At 38.1% G+C, this 20,551-nt stretch overlaps 1 long non-coding RNA gene across 3 annotated transcripts in view; it reads right to left on the bottom strand.

Moving 5' to 3' along the window:
- The window catches only part of LOC101711476 (uncharacterized), a 29,965-nt gene extending 9,921 nt beyond the window's left edge, over nucleotides 1-20,044 (bottom strand). The window contains exons 1-4 of one of the 3 annotated variants that reach the window (XR_015443034.1): nucleotides 19,908-20,044; nucleotides 16,732-16,885; nucleotides 16,447-16,562; nucleotides 8,864-8,907 (exon numbers count right to left, since the gene is read on the bottom strand). This is a non-coding gene — a long non-coding RNA (uncharacterized LOC101711476). Of the gene's footprint in view, nucleotides 16,563-16,731; nucleotides 16,886-19,907 lie in introns of all 3 variants that reach the window. The other 2 variants (XR_015443033.1, XR_015443032.1) reach the window with 2 other exon arrangements.
- Between the last annotated feature and the right edge of the window lie 507 nt (nucleotides 20,045-20,551).

The following is a 20,551-nucleotide window of genomic DNA, read 5'->3' as shown; positions in this document are numbered from 1 at the left end:
ATAACATACAGTAATGCAAATATACATCCTCCAAAGGCAATTTGCATGTTACTCTAAGGGTCTTCATGTCTTCTTTTGAAAATGGAGCAAAAATTGCCTATTTAAGTATCTCCACTGATAGTGCACTGAGCCCAATGAACATTTGGTAAGTTACTATTGCTGATGACAGACAATGCTCTCACCACTTCCAATTTTATTGAAAATCAGCTCTGGAAAGCTCCTGTAAACATTCTGTAGAATTCATGAAAACCTGGGATAAATCAGAAGTCCCTTGGTACAAGAAATTCTTCTTTTACCTGAATTACTGTTTCCTCCTTAAAAGTTTCCTCACAAAGCTTGTCCCTAAGCAGAGGCCACAGTAAACCAGTTATCACAGTGGAGAAGACCACCTGGGTGACCTTCTGGCCATTTTGACAGACACCCTTTCCTTGGGTATTGAGATCTTCTGATAACCAAACATATACCTTAAAGAAACCAAAATTAAACCCTAAACATATATCTTAAAGAAACCAAAATTAATACAGGTGTGGTGGTGCACAGATACATGGTAATCCCAGCACTCTGGGAAGCTGAAGCAGGAGGACTGCCAAGTTCAAGTCCAGCCTGGGCAATTTGGTGAGACCTTATCTCAAAAAAAAATTTTTTTTTAAGATCCAGGGATGTAGCTCAGTGTGAAGGCCCTGGGTTCAATCTCCAGTACCACAAAACACAACAAAACACAAAACAAAAACACCCAGAGTCCTACCAATAAGACAGCTATTTAAAAAAAGCGCTACCTAGTTTGGAATAACAAAGACACATATACTTCAACAAAGAATTCTCAATGAGTTTTAGTTTTTGTTTCAATGGTTCAATGACCAAATAAAATTTTAACCCTTCCACCATGAATATACTGTATTTTCCTGCTCAGAATCAGAATTATAATTTGACCAACTAGTACAGGTAGCACAATGGGGGCTAGAAAAACCACTCCCTTCCACCCACATGAGTATGCCAACACACTGAGGCTAATACTTCTTGTTCTAAGGGAGGCAGGTAGAAAATAAAATAACAAAGCCTTAAGAAGTCTCTGAAGCTTTACACAAGAGCATATGCATGTTAAATCTCCTGATCTTCAGTAACCTTTTCTCCCATTCAACCTTATTCAAGGTTCATAAATATGAACTATATCTCATACCTGTAATTTAATCAGTATGAACTCTGGAAAAGTCCAACACAATAGAAGCCCCTGAGATGAGTCGGTACCCTGTCAATCATTCCTGTCAATCTTATCTAGAGACCCAAGGAGAAGCATCCAGACTGGGGTGTGCTTCCTTTGAAATCCAAAAGCCTGAGGTATCTGTGTGTTTTTGTTTTTCTGATGTCCACTCTTCTGTTCATGCCAAATTTTTTGTCAGCAAGGACTTGCCCTGAGCACATCTTCTCATGATCTTTAGTAAATGTTGCTGCTTTTCTTTTAATATTGGACATACATTTGCAATTCTTTGCTCATCTTACTTGTACAAAAGCCTGGAATCTATCCACTGGATCCATCCCATGGTATCACAACTGTCTTTCGCATTTAAAAATTTCCTGTAATTCTACTCACATTGAGGCAATAGACTGTGGTAGTCAACATATCCTGAAGGAAATGATTCTTCAAGGATGTCATAATACTTGAAAATTTAAAAGCAAATTGAAATCCATTGCCTTTCAGGCACATTTCCCTGTCATTAAGACAGCCCATTTAGTCCTCAAAGATCCAGTAAGAGAAGTGTTTTATGGTATCAAACTCAGGTACATTTTAAATCATTCTGAATAGCACTCTATTATTAATGGAGGCTGTTACCAGAGTCCATGGAAGTCCCCAAAGCAGAAAACCTTGACTTACCCCAAATGTGGGACAGGTTGTTGGTTTGCTAACTTCAATCACCAAAAGTAAATAAATATTTTTTAGGATGTGTCAGTAAGAGGCATAACTGTATTAGGCACAATTTTGAAATTACACAGAGAAATTAAATGTGGGTCCTCAAGAGGGAGATAGGTGTGCTAATGGCGTTGAACTGGGTACATTTATGGGGACTTCTGGAGGGAATCTGTGGAACTTGTATATCTTTGGAAAGAGATGAAAGGCAGTGGTCCTCTCTGAAAAGGCAAGGGATGATGGCCCATTCACAGGCAAGAGCCATGATGGGAGCTGTAGCTATCCACAGGGGAAAAACACATTTTGCAAATAAAAAAGAACCAAAGCAAGGCCACTTGCGAGTAAAAGGGAAAGCTCCAGCCTTATTCTGTCTTGGGAGAAAAAAAACAAATTTAAATTATGTTTTCATCTTAAAGTTGTAGTTTTTAATCTTTAATTTTATTAGTACATGTTTGCAGTACATGAAGTTTACATTCGCCTTAGAGAGTAGGTATATGTACATAACACATCTTGATTCTTTTTTATTCCTCTTTCTCTCCCTACCCACAACCCTCCCTCCATCTCTATGATGTTGCAATTTTTATTTTTTAAATTATGATTTTCCTTGTTTCTTTTCTGCCACTCAAGGCATGGTGTGTGAGGAGTCGGTGCTATAGGTGGTAAAGGAAATTACCAGTAGTCAAGGACTATAGAAAAGTTGAGTTTATTGATACACTGCAAGAGAGCAGTGGGCAAGTCCAAGAGAGGCCTGTGCCATTCAGTGAAAGGCTGAAATTTTTATATTTGATTTTATCATAAGAAGGAGTCTGAAAACATCATCTCAGGAATGCTTTCAGCAGATCATGGTGGTTCTATTGTCCATCCATCTCAGTTCTAGGACAGCCAGATGTTATTTGAAGACTGAGTAATGTTTTTTCAACTGGGTCTGAAGGAGGAGATTAGGATTGTGGTGAAGACTATCTGGGAAAGTGGGTAGTGTAATCTGTTGATTACAAAATCCCAGGACACATGCACAGAACAGTTCCCAAAGCACTGCATGTGGACTTATGAGAACTTGAGCGGGTGGTTTTCAACAGGATGGCCTGAAGCTGAGGTCCAACTGAGGAGTGGGTGATACAAAAACGACAGTCAACAATGAGCTCTTTGCTACTGTTCTTTCACAGCAATCCACCCTCATGCTATATGGTGTACTTCTTTTACTTGGCCCAAATTTACTCTACAGAGCCTGGTTCTTTTCTTACCTTTAATAAATGTAAAATCTTGCTACTGCTGGAGCTTGTCTTGGCAAATTCTTTGCTCAGGTCAAAAAGAACCTAGAAACCACCTCTAGAAGTATTACAGACAGCCAAGTTAGGTAGAAATATTGTAGGGAGTCAGACAGGGCTAGGCCCTCAACGAAATCAGTTCACATTACAACTGTGGCTGGAGGTGCATCTGTTGGAGGCCAGGCCTCAAGATAAAGAAGAAATGGCTAGGCCTACATACTTCTCCAAGGGATAAGACAAGTGGTAATACCTGGCCCAATAGTCTAGATAGACATCATTCACCCCAGTGGGTGATCAAGACCTCTGGATTCATCCTTTACTTAAAAAGTCCTTTGTTCTTTCCATGTACACTTGCTGTGTGACTTGCATCTCTGCTGGATCAATATTACCTAAGTGGCTATACTTGTACTCTTAGTGATCATAATTTGTGCCGCATTGTACCCACTTCGTGATTTTGCTCTATAAAACCTTCCCTGTGAAGTGGGTTCCCTAAAATTTCTCCTTCTCAATAAATATTTCCTACTCTTAACCTTCGTTGTTCCTTTGAATTCATTCTCCAATTTTGGGAAACACAAACTTGTTGTATCTGACATGTAGCAGGTTGGGAGTTATACTATGTCCATTATATCCATATGGAGGTCCTATATCAGATGGAGACTCCAGTACCCAAAAAAAAAAAACAGATCCAGTATCCTTGGTGTGTCCACACAGTCTTTGCAGGTGAAATTAATTATAATATATACAATATATAAAGAATGACTAATCTTAGTAGTCAAGGGGACTAGAATGAAATATATGTTTGTATTTGAAAGGACTTTTGACATTATATTGGGACAGAGAAAAGAATGGTATTTTGCGTCAGCAGTTAGATCATCTAGTGATATGTGCATACTTTTTGTACATAGCTTACAAGGTGGAAAGTTAATGTTCTACTACAGACTCATCACTCAACCGCAATGCATCTTTAAAGAAAACAATGGTAAAATAACCATGATTCCCCACTTTCTACCTATCTTTATTTCTTCTGTCCCACCTTGGAAGCTATTGGAAGTTTGAAGTACCATTTGATTAAGGTCATTAATTTTTCTTTTGAAGAATTATGTTTTTCCTTAGATCCAAGCATTTGTGTTTTTAAACAGCATTAATTCATGCTGCACAATTATAATTGTTACTTCATAAGAAATTACTTTCTCCTCATATATCAGATTCAAAATCAGTAAGTAGGTAGTGGGGGAAATTTGGGAGTTGGGGTAGTAAACTGAGAGCTTAGGGATGGGGCAGACTGGCCGTCCAACTGAGCACACGGTGGGGTCAAAGTCATGGAGACCTAGGAGATGTGAGCAGAACACAGGATGCGGGATGATGCCGCAGCTCCGGATCACTGTATGCAAACCAATCAAATAAGTGCTATTTTCAATTCTTCATTTACATCTGGTGTAAGCCATGTTAGTCTTGCAATAGGGGACCAAGCCAAGTGAATTTCTGATAGGACAACTGTCTCAAGCTTTATTTGCATGACAGAGAAGTCGGTCCAAGAATTCCAGATACAAAACACCCCTTTCCCTCATCCTCCGGCTGGTGTGAGTCTGCTCATGAGCCCGCTTACACTCTGCAGAGTGTACTTTTTTTCCACCTTCAATAAATGTACGTTCCACTATCTTTTCTGTGCATCTTGTCCAATCTTTGTTCAGGACACCAAGAACCTGGAAAGAATTCCCCTGGGACCCACTGTCTGCTAACAGTAGGGAGGGGATTATCTTTAATTTTTTCACAACAATAATGAAGATCACCGTATCTGTAGGATCAAAAATTAGAAATGATTCAAATAATCTAGGCCTTCTTTGCTTCTACAGCATATGGCACACTCAGGAAGCTGAGGCAGGAGGACTGCTGTGAGTTCAAGGCCAGCCTGGAATACATAGTAAGACCTGACTCAAAAAAACAAAAACAAAACAAAATAAAATAAAAATAAAGCATATAGCACAAAAGTAGGCTAAATATTCCATAAGAAGATTATTAAAGAAGTTCAAAGACAAGCCTTTGGGACTGTGAGAAAAAAAGTAAAGCTGTCATTACTAACTAGAACATGACTAAAACAAAGTAACCTTGTACTGAAAACCGTATTGGCACTTAAAATTTATTAAATTATAAACTTTCTCAAATATCCAAACAGATCAAAAAGTATTTTGGGGTGTAATAATTTATAGATGCACAATCAAGTTACCAGATTTGAAATATGAAAAAAATAAAATTAATGGATTTGAAAATAAAGTACAATATTTTTGTCAATATTTAAGTGTTTGAATAATTGCTTTATTTTTCAGTTAAAAGTATACTGATGACTGGTATAGTGGCATATGCCCACAATCCCAGCTACTTGGGGACTGAGGCAGAAGGATCACAAATTTGAGGCCAGTCTAGGCAACTCAGGGAGATCTTGTCTCAAATTTAAAAAGGGCTGGGAGCCATGCCTGGTGGTGTAGGTCTGCAACCTCAGCACTCTAGGAGATGAGGCAGGGGGATCACAAGTTTGTTCAAGTATCCCTGGGCAACTTAGTAAGACCCTGTCTCAAAAAAATAAAAAGGGCTTCTTACGTAGCTCAGCATGAAGTCAACCGGGTTCAATTGCTACTACCACAAAAAGATGGAAGCTGGGCTTGGAATGTAGCTCAGTGCTAGTTTTGCCTAGCATGAAGCACACTAGGCTCTGGGCTGAGCTGAGGGGTTGAGGAAGGAGCAGAGGAACCAAGGGTGGTTACTGACTAACTGTGTCTCAGGCCTGAGTTTCTAATCCTGGCTTTGTACTGTATTAGATTCGCCTGGGGAGCTTTTAAAAATACTGATGCTCAGGCCACAATCCAGACCAAATAAATTGGTCTCGGGAAGTAGACTTTTTTTTTTTAAGTTCCCTAGGGATGCTGATGTGTAGCCAAGATTAAGAACCATTGCCTTAGATGGTGTGTGTGTGTGTGTGTGTGTGTTTCTTAGTTATGCTCTGAATAAAATGGACAAACAGAACCACATCCTAAACAAATTTACATCAAATTATGGTGGACACTCAAATAATATTTTAAATGAATAAAAATTTTTTTGTACTCTTCAAGTAAATGAATTGGGTGACACTTGAAAGACAATGATTTTGTCTGCTTTAGTTAATCCATATTCATTTAAAGATATTCTGGAAATCCACTTTGCAAGCAAGAAATTAGGGAGCAAACCAATGACTGTTCGATCAAGTCTATTATGTTGTGAAGATTAAGACTCAAGTTTTAGAATGTTTCATAGTATTCCTAAAACCCATGCTGATCAGCTTATTTCTTTTCATTATATTGATACGTCATAGTTTGAAAGCAATGAACCAACATAAACGTCTCAGGCCCCTAAGTTTTGAAATAGTGTGTTTTGAATTACATCGAGAAAATATTTATCATACAGTCCAAAATCAAGATAGTACAGTTTGTGTGGTGGATTAACTAATGGTTTGACAGCTGAACTGATTCAACATGGCCTGGGCATGGAAAACCCACATGAGGATTATTGCCAATAGCCATAAAAAGAGAACTGGAGGGGAAGATTTGGGCTGCTGATTTTCTAGGAGAAGCACGTTGCAGTTGGTTTTCCCGATGCAAACTTGGCTGTTCTCATCTCGGAGGAGCTCAGGGCCTCGCTATTGCTGGGAATGGCTGCTGTTCTCATCAGAGGAGCTCTGATCTTCACTGTGAGCATCATTTCATGGCTCCAATGTGGATCCCTCAGCCTGGTGGCATAAATCCTTCACAATACTGGCACAGACTTTCTGGCTTCCACCCCGGCCTTTGGGCCTTCCAGGTGCAGATCCTCAAAATGGACAAGCATGAGAAATTGCCGTGGGTTTTAGGTCTCTGACTAGACTTGTGGAGGACAGTCCCTTGAACTCTGGGCTGTCAGCTGGACTTATGTGAGACACTGCTGTGGGATCCACAGCCCTTGGCTGAATTCTTTGGGTCTCTAGGGTGCAGCTAATCTCCTGTACTCCTCTGTATTTGACTTTTTGGGTGACTATTACAAAATAATCCTATATATTATGTGTCCTATATTAAATCTATTCCCTTGCAAAACCCTGACTATAACAGTTTGACTCCTTTGGAGTTTTGTCTGTTGATAGCTCTATTCCTGTCTTAGTCCAGGAACCTTCTTAGATGTGCTATTTGATGACATTTCAGTTTCTCCGTCAGGTATCAGTTTCTTCTCTATAACCAAAACAATTCCTCCCTTATGCTTTCCCATCTGCCAGCGCTGTACAAGGTTGTATGTAAATCACTTCTTGTTAGCATACACAAAGCTGTCAAATCAGAATACAGTTTTTCTCCAAGACCGAATTTTCCAAATTGGCATGATGTTCACCTACCACTACATTTCACTTCAATCAAAACCAATCACTGCTGTTTAAGAGTAAGCATTATCAAGATTATTATTATCAGAAGATACTCGGGCTTATTGAAATTTTGGCATTTTATTGAATGTGCTATGGGATAATAGGATAGGCACAACAGAAAAACTGGAAAGTCTAAATAAAAATCACAGCCAATTTATGAAGTTTAAATCAGATATACATATTTCTAAACCAGCAGGAACCATTAACCAGGTTTTCACATATTTTTAATTATTTAACACTTAAACCAAGAGAAAATTACTAGATCAAACTGTGTTCCACAAAAATGTGAAGGCTTGCTGCCTTATCTTGTACAGTCCAAGCATCTTTCACAAAGGGCAAAAATTAGCATATACAATCCTTCTGGGGGGGCACAAATTCTAATTTTATTCTTATTGCAGCATTGCTTATTATTATTGTTCATGAATAGAGGAAAAAAGTACTGGTCTTAGAGCACCATCTAGTGAAAAGATAAATAAGTGCCACATTTAACAGTGCAGAACTACATGTATTTGGATGGCATAGTTAAGCCTGGTATTTTTGCACAGAAGGGGTTTTCCCTGCCAAAATATTATAAATTAGAAAAAATGTGTTTCAGTATTTTGGAAATTTTTATTCACTGCCAATATTAACTAGTCTTTTTATCTGTTTGTCAAATAAGGCAAGAGCTTAACCAAACATCCTCAGATAAGTCTGTTTAGCCTAGTGTGTTTTACAATAGTAATTTAAATTAAAACCTTACGCCTTTAAATATACTCTTTTAAAAAAATAAAAGGAAAAGATACTTTTATAATTCAAAAAATTTTACCAGTTTTCAACCATCACTGGATTTAACAGAGGGCTTTTCACTCATGAGTTCAATTAAATGGTTTTTATTCATATTTTCAAATAGTAGGCTACTAGTTGTTCTTGAACTCTGCTTTACAACTCAGTTAATAAACACTATACACACCTCTGCCTTTGTACAAGTTTCATTTAAAAATTTGTCCATGGATTGTACTATATGAAAATAAATCTGTTTTCTGTCAGGGGTCGGGGGAGAGAATCACACAAGTAAAACTAATCCATGGATAACTTTTCCAACATTACAAGGTTAGAAAAAAAATACTTAAAATCTTAGTTGGAGTTCAACACATCTGACAAAATATTCATCTTCTTCATCTCAATTCCTCTAAACGTTTTTGCTTATAAAAAGCCTGAAAAAAAGAGCTTAGTACCAAACCAGGACTGGTGGCACAGCCCATTTAGTCTTGGTTACTGGAGAGGCAGAGGGAGGAGAATTACCTGAATGCCGAGTTTGACACCAGTCTGGGTAACATGGCAAGATCCTGTCTCAAAAGAAAAAAAACAGAGAGAGCTTCATGTCATTCAAATTTAATTATTGGCTCAGAGTGTGAGTTTTATAAGGGTGAGAGTTAACAAGCAAATTTTTAAAATCCTACCACTGGGCATGATGGTGTACACCTGTAATCCCAGCACTCAGGAGGTTGCAGCAGGACTGCGGCAAGTTTGAGGCCAGACTGGACTATATAGCAAGACCCTGACTCAAAATAAATAAATAAATAAATAACCTACCAACTATATAGCAAATACACAACATTCTCTAAGATAAATGAATGTTGTGTACCTGCTACAGTTGACAATCACTAGTCACATGAAATGAAGACCACAGGATCAGCTAGAGAAGTTTGTCCACAATACTGGTTTTGTTAGGACTTTGTTTTTGCCAGAACTGACCATCAGTACCTGGGCAAATGATGATGTCATTTATTGTATAGAAAAGACCAGGAGAGAAAAGTTCAGAGTTGAAAATGAGGTCCATTTCCACAGTGTTCCAGTTGAGTTGCCTATTGAACCAAGTTGATAACATCCAGTATGCAGATGATTATAGAACCCCAGAGCTTAGGGGAAAGGTTATCTGGTAGGTGTCAGTATATTGACAGTATTATAGCAATAGATGAGATCATCTAGGGACAAAATAAAGCAGTAGGTCACAACCCTGGCTACATATTATAGTTCCCTGCGACACTTTTAAAAATTGATTTTCTATACTAAGACGAGTGTGTTACTTTTCCCTCGTTGCTGAGACAAAATACCCGACACTCAAAGTTAAAGGGAAAAAGGTTTATTTGGCTTACAGTTTGTAGAGATTCAGTTCATAATCAGCCAGCTCCAAGGAAGGGTGGCAGAGGGGTAACAGTTCATGGCAGCAGAAGCAGCAAAAGCAACAAGAGAGACTTTAACGTGTCTTTCTGCTCCTTTTATCTTATTCAGATTACTGGGGTTAGGGAGGTGCCAAATCAGTCACTCGAGTTCAGTGGTTTAGTAATCACATTCCCTTAATCCTAGCATCACATACTCTAAATTCACCTGTCTCAGAAAAAGCCCCATCTACGACTGCTTGAGGCTTTGTGAAGACATCAAAACACAAGCCATAACAACCAATAACTCAGAATCTTGCTGGGGGAGAGGGATCAGCATCTATATTTTTTTAAAGCTCCCCAGGTGATTTAACAACTTTTTATTATGGAAAATTTCAAACATATACAATAACAAAGACACAGTATCTTGAACATCATGTATCCATCACTCAACTTCAGCAATTATCAATTCATAGTTAATCTTTATTCATTTCTACTCCACCTACATACTCCAGTTTCTCTTCCCCCTCCACCCCAACACTGGATTATTTGAACCAAATCTCAGACATATCTAGCATTCATAAAATTTTAGTGAATATCTCTAAAATAAAGTTACAACCAAAAAGTTTTAATTCCTTAATAGTATCAAATACCCAATGAAGGTTCAAATGCCCTAATTGTCTCTTTTGCTGTTGTTTTACAAGATTTTATCAGGATTCAAATAAGGGCCACTGTTGCATTACTTGGAACATCTCTTAAATCATTTTTATTCTATATTCTTTCTTCTTTTATTCCCTTACAATTTAATAGTTTTCCTATTTAAATTTTTTTTCATACTCAATTTTAATTTTATCCCCATGGGGTAATAACACATTCTTCTGCTTCCTTTATCTCAAATAAACTGATAGTAAGATCTAGGGACTTGGTTGGTTTTGGGAAAGATTTTTTTCACAAGAATACTTTAAGAGAGGTAGGCATAAAATAGCTTTATTAGGGAACACACTGTAATGGTTTAGATCTAGATGTTCCTCAAAAGCCTCATGTACTCAGAGGCTCAACTTTTGAAAATGACTGGATGATACAGGTAACTTGCTGTTAGGAGACGGAGTTTGGTCAGAAGAGGGGGTCACTGGGCTTATGACCTGGAAGGGTGCATCTCCCTTCCCAGCTTCTCGTTTCTCTCTCTGCTTCCTGGCTGTAGTGACCTGAGCAGCTTTCCTCTGTTGTGACCTTCTACCACGCTGCTCACCATACATGGACTAAAATGTGAGCCAGAATAAAGCTTCTCTCCTTTAAGTTGTGGGTGTAGGGTATTTTGTTCCAGCAGTGAGAAAAGTGACTACGAGACACATAGTGCCTGGTCATCTCTTTTTACAACTAAGATTGATTGATAAGATTCAGGTGTTGTCAGCTCAACAGACCTATTACAAAGTTTTCCGTCAGTTTTTTACCTAATCCTTTAGCAGCCACTGATGATCAATGCTTCAAACCTTTCATTAGTGGTTATGAAATACTGATAATCTAATTTTGTCATTACTTCTGCACATATTAATTAGAATACTTCCATTAAAAAAAAAACTCCAGGTAATTGTAATGTGCATCCAAGATTGAGTGGAAATACAGTGGTCCCTTGACTGACGAACTCAATCAGTTCCCGAGGGCTGACTGTAACTCAAGTTGGTTGTACATCAATACAACTGAGATCTGGAATGTCTACCTGGGTACCTGGGTACACTACAGATAAAAAGAGGCAAATGAATCTTCCATTAACCTAATTAACCCAAGTTGTTTGTATGTCAGATCAGAAGTAACATGAGGGTCCACTGTAGAAACATAGACGGCTGGTATGGTTTGACTGTCCCCTTCAAAAGTCTTGTTGAAATATAAATTGCCATTATAACAGTATTTTTTAAAAGTTTTTTTACTGTTACTTGCTTGCAGTACATAAGGATTACATTCATTGTGGGAAGCTGGTACATGTACATAACACAGCTTTAACATGTTTATGCCCCTGTCCCCTCCCCCATCTCTTGGTCCCCTTCCCAAGGGATCAGACTCATGTTCTTGGGCTTCCAGCCTCCAGAATAATGAGCCAAAACAAAAAAAAAAGGAAAGAAAGAAAGAAAACATTATTATTTTTTTTTTTGGAACCAGGGATCAAACTTGGGTCCTTGCACTTGCGGGGCAGGCAGCAGAACCACTGAGCTAAATCCTCGGCCCAGAATACATTATTTTTTATAAATTATCCAGTCTGTGGTATTTTTATAGCAACAGAAAACAAACTAAGATAATGTCACAGGACTGATCCCTAGGTAACTTCAGGAAGAAGAGATTAGCTAGTGAGATACCATCTGAACAGCAGTGTCCCAGAAGCTGAGAGGAAAGTGTGTTCAGAAGACGGGAATGATCAAATGCCTAGAATGTGGCCAGGCGGTCAGGCAAGGTAAGATCAGAGACACGTTGACCGGATATGAGAACATGAAGTTGTTAGTGACCATAAGCACAATATCGTGGTGAAGCAGAGTATAACTGGAATGCCAGGAGTACAGATTATGACTGTATGACTCTAAATTCTTCTGGGAAGAAAAAGGAGCACTGAAAATAAAGCTATCTGAATCCTTATGGACTGGAGACTTTCTTCACCCTCTGGAATGCATCTTTAAAAAAAAATTGAATCTAAGCATGCCCCTACTCAAAAAAAAAAAAGAAAAAGAAAAAAACCTGCTGGCTTCCTATTGTGCTCAGAAAGAAGTCTTGAGTGTGGTGATAAATATATGTATTAATATTATGGCTCTCAAGCACCTCTACTGCCTCAGAGCCCTTACATATAAATTACCAATTTCCTAAGATCTTTCAAATTCCCATGTAACATGCTGGTCAATAGCTTTCCTCCTCTCTACCTGGTAAACTTATATTTACATTGCACAGCTCAGCTTAAATATTATCCTCACCATCGTGGCACCAGGCATTTACATCACTTACATCTGTACCTCCTTCGGTGTTTGTTCTTTTAAGCCAGAAACCTGGAAGCTGCCTTGACTTCTTCCATATTGCTCATCTCCTTATTCCTCATCTCTCATATCTACTCGACTACCAAGTCCCAGTCACTTTACTTTCTTAATAAATCCTCCATCTGTTCTCCTCATATTATTATTCCAGCTCTTTTGCCTCTTAACAGGCTTCCCTATTCTATCCCTATTCATTTTTTCACATAGAAGGCCAAATTAACCTTTTAAAACACAAAATTGATCATATTCTTCCAAGAATTCCCTTGAATGGCTTCCGGCTGCTCTTATAGACAAAAATTAAGTGGCTGACAAAGCCCTGAACCTATGGACCCCCACCAACTTCTCTACCTGGTTTCTTACGGCTCTTGCAGTACTGTGTTCTGACCACACTGGCCTTTTAGCTCTAAAGCTCACTGAGCTCCTGCATTTGTTCCTACCTCCGGTACCTCTTTCACTTCAACAATCTGTCCCACCCAAGTTCAAATGTCATTTCCTCAAGAAATAACCACAGGACGAGCTGACCCAGTCTTAGAACACATTATTATTCTTCACAGCATTCACTGCCAGTTCCAATCACATGCATATCTTTGTCTGATTATGTCGTCAAGGCTCATCACCTGCCTCTGACAGTTCCCTGATGATGCTGATTGCTTCTTTTCATGCAACAGTCAAACTGAGGTACTGACACTCAAATATTTATTGTATTAATGAACAAATGAAAATCTTCCCAATTTGACTTTGGGTACTAATCAGACTCTGGGCCCTCAAATGAAGACTAATTTAGCTAGGTTTCTCTTCAAATAAGACTACCAATTCCAGGAACTCTTCTACCAACTTTTAAAACCCTAAAGAGAGATTGGCTCTCTGATTCCTAATTGTTTAAATCCATCAATTATCTCTTTACCTCAATTGCTAATTTTTTTCTTTACATGAAGAAAACATAAGGGAGCTATTTTGGTTCTGGATAGAAACCAGTTCTTTAGATTTATATTGCTTGATCTATTACTGAACACCTAGGGTTAAATGTTCTTGCATACAATTAGGAATTTACCATGGAATGTGAAAAGCAGAGTCCAAGATATTCTGTGTCTTTGTAGAGTATTCAAATTAAGCTCAGCAAAATCAGTTTAATTCAGTAATGGTATAAAAACTGGAACACTTTTTAAAGTACAAGAGAAACAAGCAACATTATTAACATATGATCATTACATTATCCAGTCTTCTAAGTTCTTAGAGGAATATATGTCCTTTTCTTAAATAAGTACAAGTCAACTTTCTTTAATATATGCACACATAAGATGAACAGTATCTGTATTAGAAGTTACTTAAGAGATGATTTATCTGAAATATTTTAAAAAGCATACCTAAGGACCCAAGTAGTATCCTGAGAAAATACCTTCTTTGATAAGATACATCCTTTAAAAAATGTGTATTAGTCTTATCAGTACAGATTATGGTATACAACTTGTTTTTTACTTCTTTTCCTTTCCTCTTTTTATCCTCATATTTTCAAATACACCAACCATAAGCTTTGGCATACACAAGTTTTAAGGCCATTTCTAAATCTATATTAACCAGATGAAGAATCTTTTGTTAACATTTGAGAAAACTGAGTAAAGGATAAATAAGAATGTACTATTTGTTCAACCTTTCTGTAAGTTTTAAATGATCACAAAATGAATGTTTACAACATTTTTTAAACGTCCTAAATTTTAATTTGTTAAATTTTTAAAATTTTAAAAAGATCTTCCTAGAAGCTGAGGATGTAGCTCATTGGCAGAGCACTTGCCTAGCATAAACAAGGCCCTGTGTTCAAAACCCAGCACTACAAACAAATGAAACAAAACAAAATTTAAAACACACACACACACACAAACAAATGAAACAAAACAAAATAAAAACACACACACACAAAAAAAATCTGAATATTTTGAAATATTGCAATGACACAGTTAAGTTTCTGGCACAAGGTTAGTTTTATCAATTTCTCTTCCTACCTAACAATCACAAGAGCTGTCTGATCAAACACCCTCGAATCATCATCAAATGTCACCCACACTGCCTGCAGAGGCAGCTGATATTCCTTCAGATCGAGGAGCTCTTTTATATACTTGAAGGTAAAAGTGCTCACTTCAAATTCACAGACATATGGCTTGGCAAGCCTCAATGCTCCCTTCAAGGGGAAAAGTCCACATCTGTAATCTGAACTTTAAAATAATGTGATTCAATTTAACACATGGAAACCAGAATTAAGACACATTTATAAACACTGTTGATAACCTAATTTTTCTTAAGCATGAAAAGGAGACAAGGAGCCTTCTTCCACCATATAAAGGATAAATAAGACTGGATTGGCTCTTATCTGATGGTAAGACATTGTAATCAGGAAGAAAATGAAACAAGATGATAGTGAGTATGTAATAGAGAATAACTGGGAGGTGTGGTGATCCAGTTTTGCTGGGATGGTCATGGTAAGTCACCTCAGAGCTGAGAAGAATGAAAAGGAAGCAAACATCTAAGAGCACAGAAGGTACAGAAGACCCTGGGGCAGAGAGACTTGATACCTGGAGGAGCAGAAAGGAACAGAAAGGCATTGCTTCTTGCAGGAACCAAAGAGAGATTAGAGGTGAGGAGAGGCAGCAAGAGATGAGGTGGGAGAGAAAGGCAAGAAAACCATGACATGAAGAGCATGAGAAGGAGCTCTGATTTCCTGCTCTGTCCTGCAACACAAAGCCGTAAAGCCAGCAGTAGCCCCTTGGTAAATGCAATGTATTAGGGGTTTTAAGTGGAGAAATGGCACACTACTCTTTTAAAACAATGATTTTGATTGCTTTTAGAAAATCAACTGTGCGGAAGAGGGGCAGTACCATAAGCAAATTAATAGACCTGAACTTCAGCTAAAGATATTAGCATAATCCAAACTTTAAAAATGCACAAGGAACAGCTGCAATCCCCTGCTTCATACATAATCACTGCAGTATATGATGTCATTTTCTAAAGAAGCCACAGCAACAACATGTAGTCACACTCCCTGGTTTAACATTTTAGCTTAACAGGGTTTTATTGTGGTCCAGTTCACAAACACTGAAAAAAATTCACAGCAGTAATTAGAGTGCAAATTTAATGTAAAAGGCCCAGTCAGTTGAAAAATAAGATTTTTTTTTTCACTTTCTGCTAGGGGATACTTTATCAAGAGGTTAACTACATATCTACAAATTTGTTAGACAAAAAAATGGACAAGTTTTTAAATATTTTTGAGTTGAGCTACTTAATGTTCTACAATTAAGGTAAAAAATTAATTGAAACTCCACTGACTTCATAATTAGGCCTCCTTATTTTTTTTTTTTCTTTTTGGTACTGGGGATTGAACTCGGGTCCTTGTGCTTGTGCAGCAGGCAGCGAAACCACTGAGCTAAATCTCCAGCCCGCAGACCTCCTTATTTTTTATCTCAAATACCTCCTTCACTTCACAGGTTTACAATCCATTTCCCCTTGTCAAAGAACAGTGACACTTATACCACCTTAATTTCCTGGTAGCTCCTCAGTTGCCTTTAAAATTTGCAGAACATTTCACACACCGTGGCAATTAGATGGGAAAAACATGCTATTTTCAATCAGCTCATAAACTTTAATTAAAAGTAAGTAATCTGGCCATCACAGTCTGAAGTAAAGTGCTTACAGCGAGAGACAAATGTCTTAACAACAGAATTAAATTTACCTCGACCAGTACCTCAAGCACATCAGTGTGCCAGAATGCCTGCCATCCAGATGGTTCAAGGACTTTCTCCAAGAACTCCGCTATGAATCCCCTTACTTCAGAGACCTTGCAGTCAGCTACAAACAAATTAAACACAATAAGAATTGAGAAAGCATAACACAGAGAAGTTAATAAATCTATTGAAATTCACTTTTTCAGAACCAACTACTGGCAATTGGGACTAAGGTAAAATCTAATTTTTGTAAACTGAAAAGATAAAAGAAGCAAAAAAGAGAAACTACTCACCTAAAATATAGTCTTGGTAGTCTCTGACTCATTCCCAAAACAAAAGCTGACTTGCTTGGAAAATTTCTAGGAAAAGGGTTCAAAATTTTGCAAATGAACATGCGCTTATCACAATAGTTACAATCACTGCAAGAACCTTCATCTTGGGACAAACCTAAAGAGCAACAAAAACAAACAGGCTCAGCTACCACATACTTCCAGTGTCTCTATTTTCACATCCTTGCTTAGGAATTCCAAACAAAATACAAATAAGGAGTTGGGCATGAATGGTCTACTTATCTCTCTCAGAAGAAACTAGTTTTCAAAACATAAAAATACCTCAAAACTCAAATTTTACTTCAAAACAGCATGAGCTTAAGATTTCTCACCAGTTAGGTTTTTGATGATGTTGTTCTATGAAGTTTTAAGGAGAAGTAGAGGAAGAGAATTATTTTTTACAAACAACTCAAGTTCTCCTTCAAAGGATTACAGTTATGACTTTTATTTTTGCTACTATAATTAGAAAGCTATAATGGTTCAATGTTCTAGTTTGTTTTTCCCCAAAAACAAATCCACCAAGCTACATTTTTTAAAAAATGGAGCTGATTTGCTTTTACTCTCCCTTTATTTTCTAAAGTGTGAGTCTGTCAATGGCCTCTCAATTAACAGGGATGAGAGAATCTTAATAATGCATAAGGTTTACCTCAATAAGCTACTGGTTTCCTCCTAATCTCAATGATTTTGTCTAAGGAAAAGATCAGAAAATGCAAATCACCTTAGATTTGGTCTGTATGTAATGTTTCATGTGGTATAACTTGGCCAGTGGTATATCTAATTCTGTGTAAAAAGATGTTTTAATAGACAAAATGACTACTAATAAATGATGCAAAGAGTGGCATTTAAACTAGTAGAGTAATTTGCAGAGGTAATTTCAGGTAAGGTGCATGAAACTGTTGTCAGTAGCAGCCTTTTTTCTCCCACATTCCTTTTTTCCTCTTTTCCTTTTCTTTCACCTTCCTTCCATTTGTTTGTCTCTGTTCAGGCCATCAAAATTACACTGACCCCACAGATGACTGAAGAATACTGAAGAATCTACTGCTCACAGATACCTCAAAGAACTAGGACTGGAAGTCCCATTTGACCCAGCCGTAGCGCTGCTAGGTATCTTCCCCAAAGAATTACAAGAATCATACCACAGTGATATATGCGCACCCATGTTCACAGCGGCACAGTTTGTAATAGCTAAAACTTGGAAGCAGCCCAATTGCCCATCAACTGGAGACTGGATAAAGAAAATGTGTTTTTTTTTATAAAATGGAGTACTACTCAGCCATAAAGAATGACAAATTAGAGACATTTATAGCTAAATGGATGCACATTAGGCGATACTCTTAAGTGAAATAAATAGGACACACATGTAAATACAGAATAGTTTCTCTAGTGTGAGAAACTGAAAGTGTAAATAAGGACTAAAAGGTATAATAGATAAGGTGAAATAGGAAGAAAAGGGGCAAAGGGGAAGGGGAAGTGGAAGGGATAGGGGAAAGGAAAGAAGGGAATGGAATTAATGAGAAAATGAAAAAATGGAAACAAAGTCTTTGTAAATAGGGAGGGATGGAGGGGTTGAAGGGGGGGCAGGGGAAGGGGGAAAAATAAGAACCAAGAAGATTATGTAAAGGTGCAAATTTCCAATGATGAATGTCATTATATTGTATACCTAAAATGTACCAATAAAATAAAATTTTAAAAAGAATCTACTGCTCACAAACTCTGATGCACATAAGCCTCAGAGGACTGCCAAGAGAAAAAACACAGCCCCCCCCCCAAAAAAAATTCCTCCGAGGACAGCAGTACCTTACTGTGTAACAATCTATGCCTGTTTCTTTGCCTAACAAGATAAAAATAGTATTCCTACTTCAATTAAAATAACTCAATAAATCATTTAACCTTTTACAACACTACTCATTTCATAGTATATCTGTTAAAAAAATAGCATCTTACTTCAACATTACCAATCTACTTTGTCTTTTTGTTTTTTCCAGGTTTACTGAGATGTAAGTGACAAATAAAAATTGTATGTATTTAAGGTGTACAACATGACGTTTTGGGATATGTATATATCAGGAAATGATTATCACAATAAAGTTAACATTGTTTTCACCTCCTTCATTTGCTTTTTCCTTCTCTCTCTCTCTCTCTCTCTCTCTCTCTCTCTCTCTCTCTCTCTCTCTCTCTGTGGTGAGAACACTTATGATGCACTCTCTTATCAAATTTCAAATATACAATGCAATACTAATTAACTGTAATCATATGCTCTCTCAGAACTTACTCATCTCAATTGTGTGGCCTTTGACAGACATCTCCTCACTTCCTCCACTAGACATAACTGCTATCTACCCTTGGTTTCTCTAAATTCAGTTTTTTTAGATTCCACATATAAGTGATAACATGCAGTATTTGTCTTTCTTTATGGCCACTTCAAAAATGTGACTTTTCACACATTATTGCACTTCATCGTCATCACAAATAGAACCATTGGCTCTGTTTTCCAAGGGAGAAAGCTGAATCTAAGCAACTGTTGCCAGTTCAGAGTAGGTTAGGAGTAGAATTAAGTCATACTTAAATTTTCTCACTTTGTCAGAACTCTTCCCACTACACAATACAACCGAAAGAGTTAAAGAACATAAATCAGATTAAAATTTCAGAGAAAAAAAGGTACTAGGGGTCTAGAGATGTGGCCCAGTGGTACACTGCAAAATAACAACAACAACATTAATAACAATAATGGAATCTCCATGAAGAGGTAGAAAGGAGAATTAGGAGACCTGCGTTCTATTTCTGGACTCCGGCCCAATTTAGCAGGTCACTTGCGTTCTATGCTCAGAACAGCTATCGAGGCCAAAGGCTCAAACTTCCTTCTTTTTTGAAAAAAGGAAATGTGGTTATCGATCTCCTTTGAGATTCATTTGAAAAAGATGAATCTTCGCCCAACAGATACATGAGCAAAAATCTCCCTGTAACCGGTCCAGGGAGGGAGGTCCCAGCCCACTCCCAACTCCCTCCAGTCTAGCGGAAGTGAAGGCCAGAGAGGGTGGAGGCAATTGGCCCAGGTACTCCCCAACTCTGACTTCCAGACCACTGCCGCCACTTGCAAGGCCAGCGACCCAGACGCTCCGCCAAGAGTGTCCAGGGCTTACCTTTCTCCTCCTCGGCTTCTCAATCAGGGAGCCCTGGTGCGATCCCCACAGGCCCCAGACTGCCACACGGCAGCAAGCGATCATTTCAAATTTCCGCGGGCGGCCACCCCACAAGGCACCACGACGAGGAAGGCGCTTCTAATTGGATAGTCCGGCCGAAGCGGGAACCCCAGAGTCCCGCCTCCCCCCCCGCCCCCCGACAAAGCCACAGCGCCGCCTATTGGCCGGGCGGACTGATGTTCTCCAAGTTCCCAGTCTTTGGTTTAGTGTGACCAATTTAGACAAAGCTGAATTGGTACATAATTTGGGATGATTTCTGAAAAACTAACAAGCCATTCCTGCAAATGGGCCTTAATCAAGGAGATACTGGATTGAAAGTCAAAAAGCATAGTACTTAGACTTTGCAAATTCCCCGAAGGACAAATTATTTATTAAGATGGATACATTTGCTATACACAGCTGTCATTTCCAAACTTACGTTGATATTTATTTATTACTTATTCAGATTATACCAAAGGGTTTTAGAGTCTTCCCCTAAGTGAAGATCTTTTAGGAGCACACATTTCTGGAGAGTTTGTGATTCTTTCTCTCCCGGCCTCTTACACCATCAAGTAGGTTTCTCCTTCCTCTTTTTTAATCCTTCC

This window comes from Heterocephalus glaber, unplaced genomic scaffold (genome assembly GCF_053883595.1).
Source record: "Heterocephalus glaber isolate CG9 unplaced genomic scaffold, H.glaber_assembly_v1.0 deba00001561, whole genome shotgun sequence".
Taxonomy (NCBI): domain Eukaryota; kingdom Metazoa; phylum Chordata; class Mammalia; order Rodentia; family Bathyergidae; genus Heterocephalus; species Heterocephalus glaber.
Note: the sequence above shows the minus strand (reverse complement) of the source record. Positions and strands in the feature narration are given on the sequence as shown.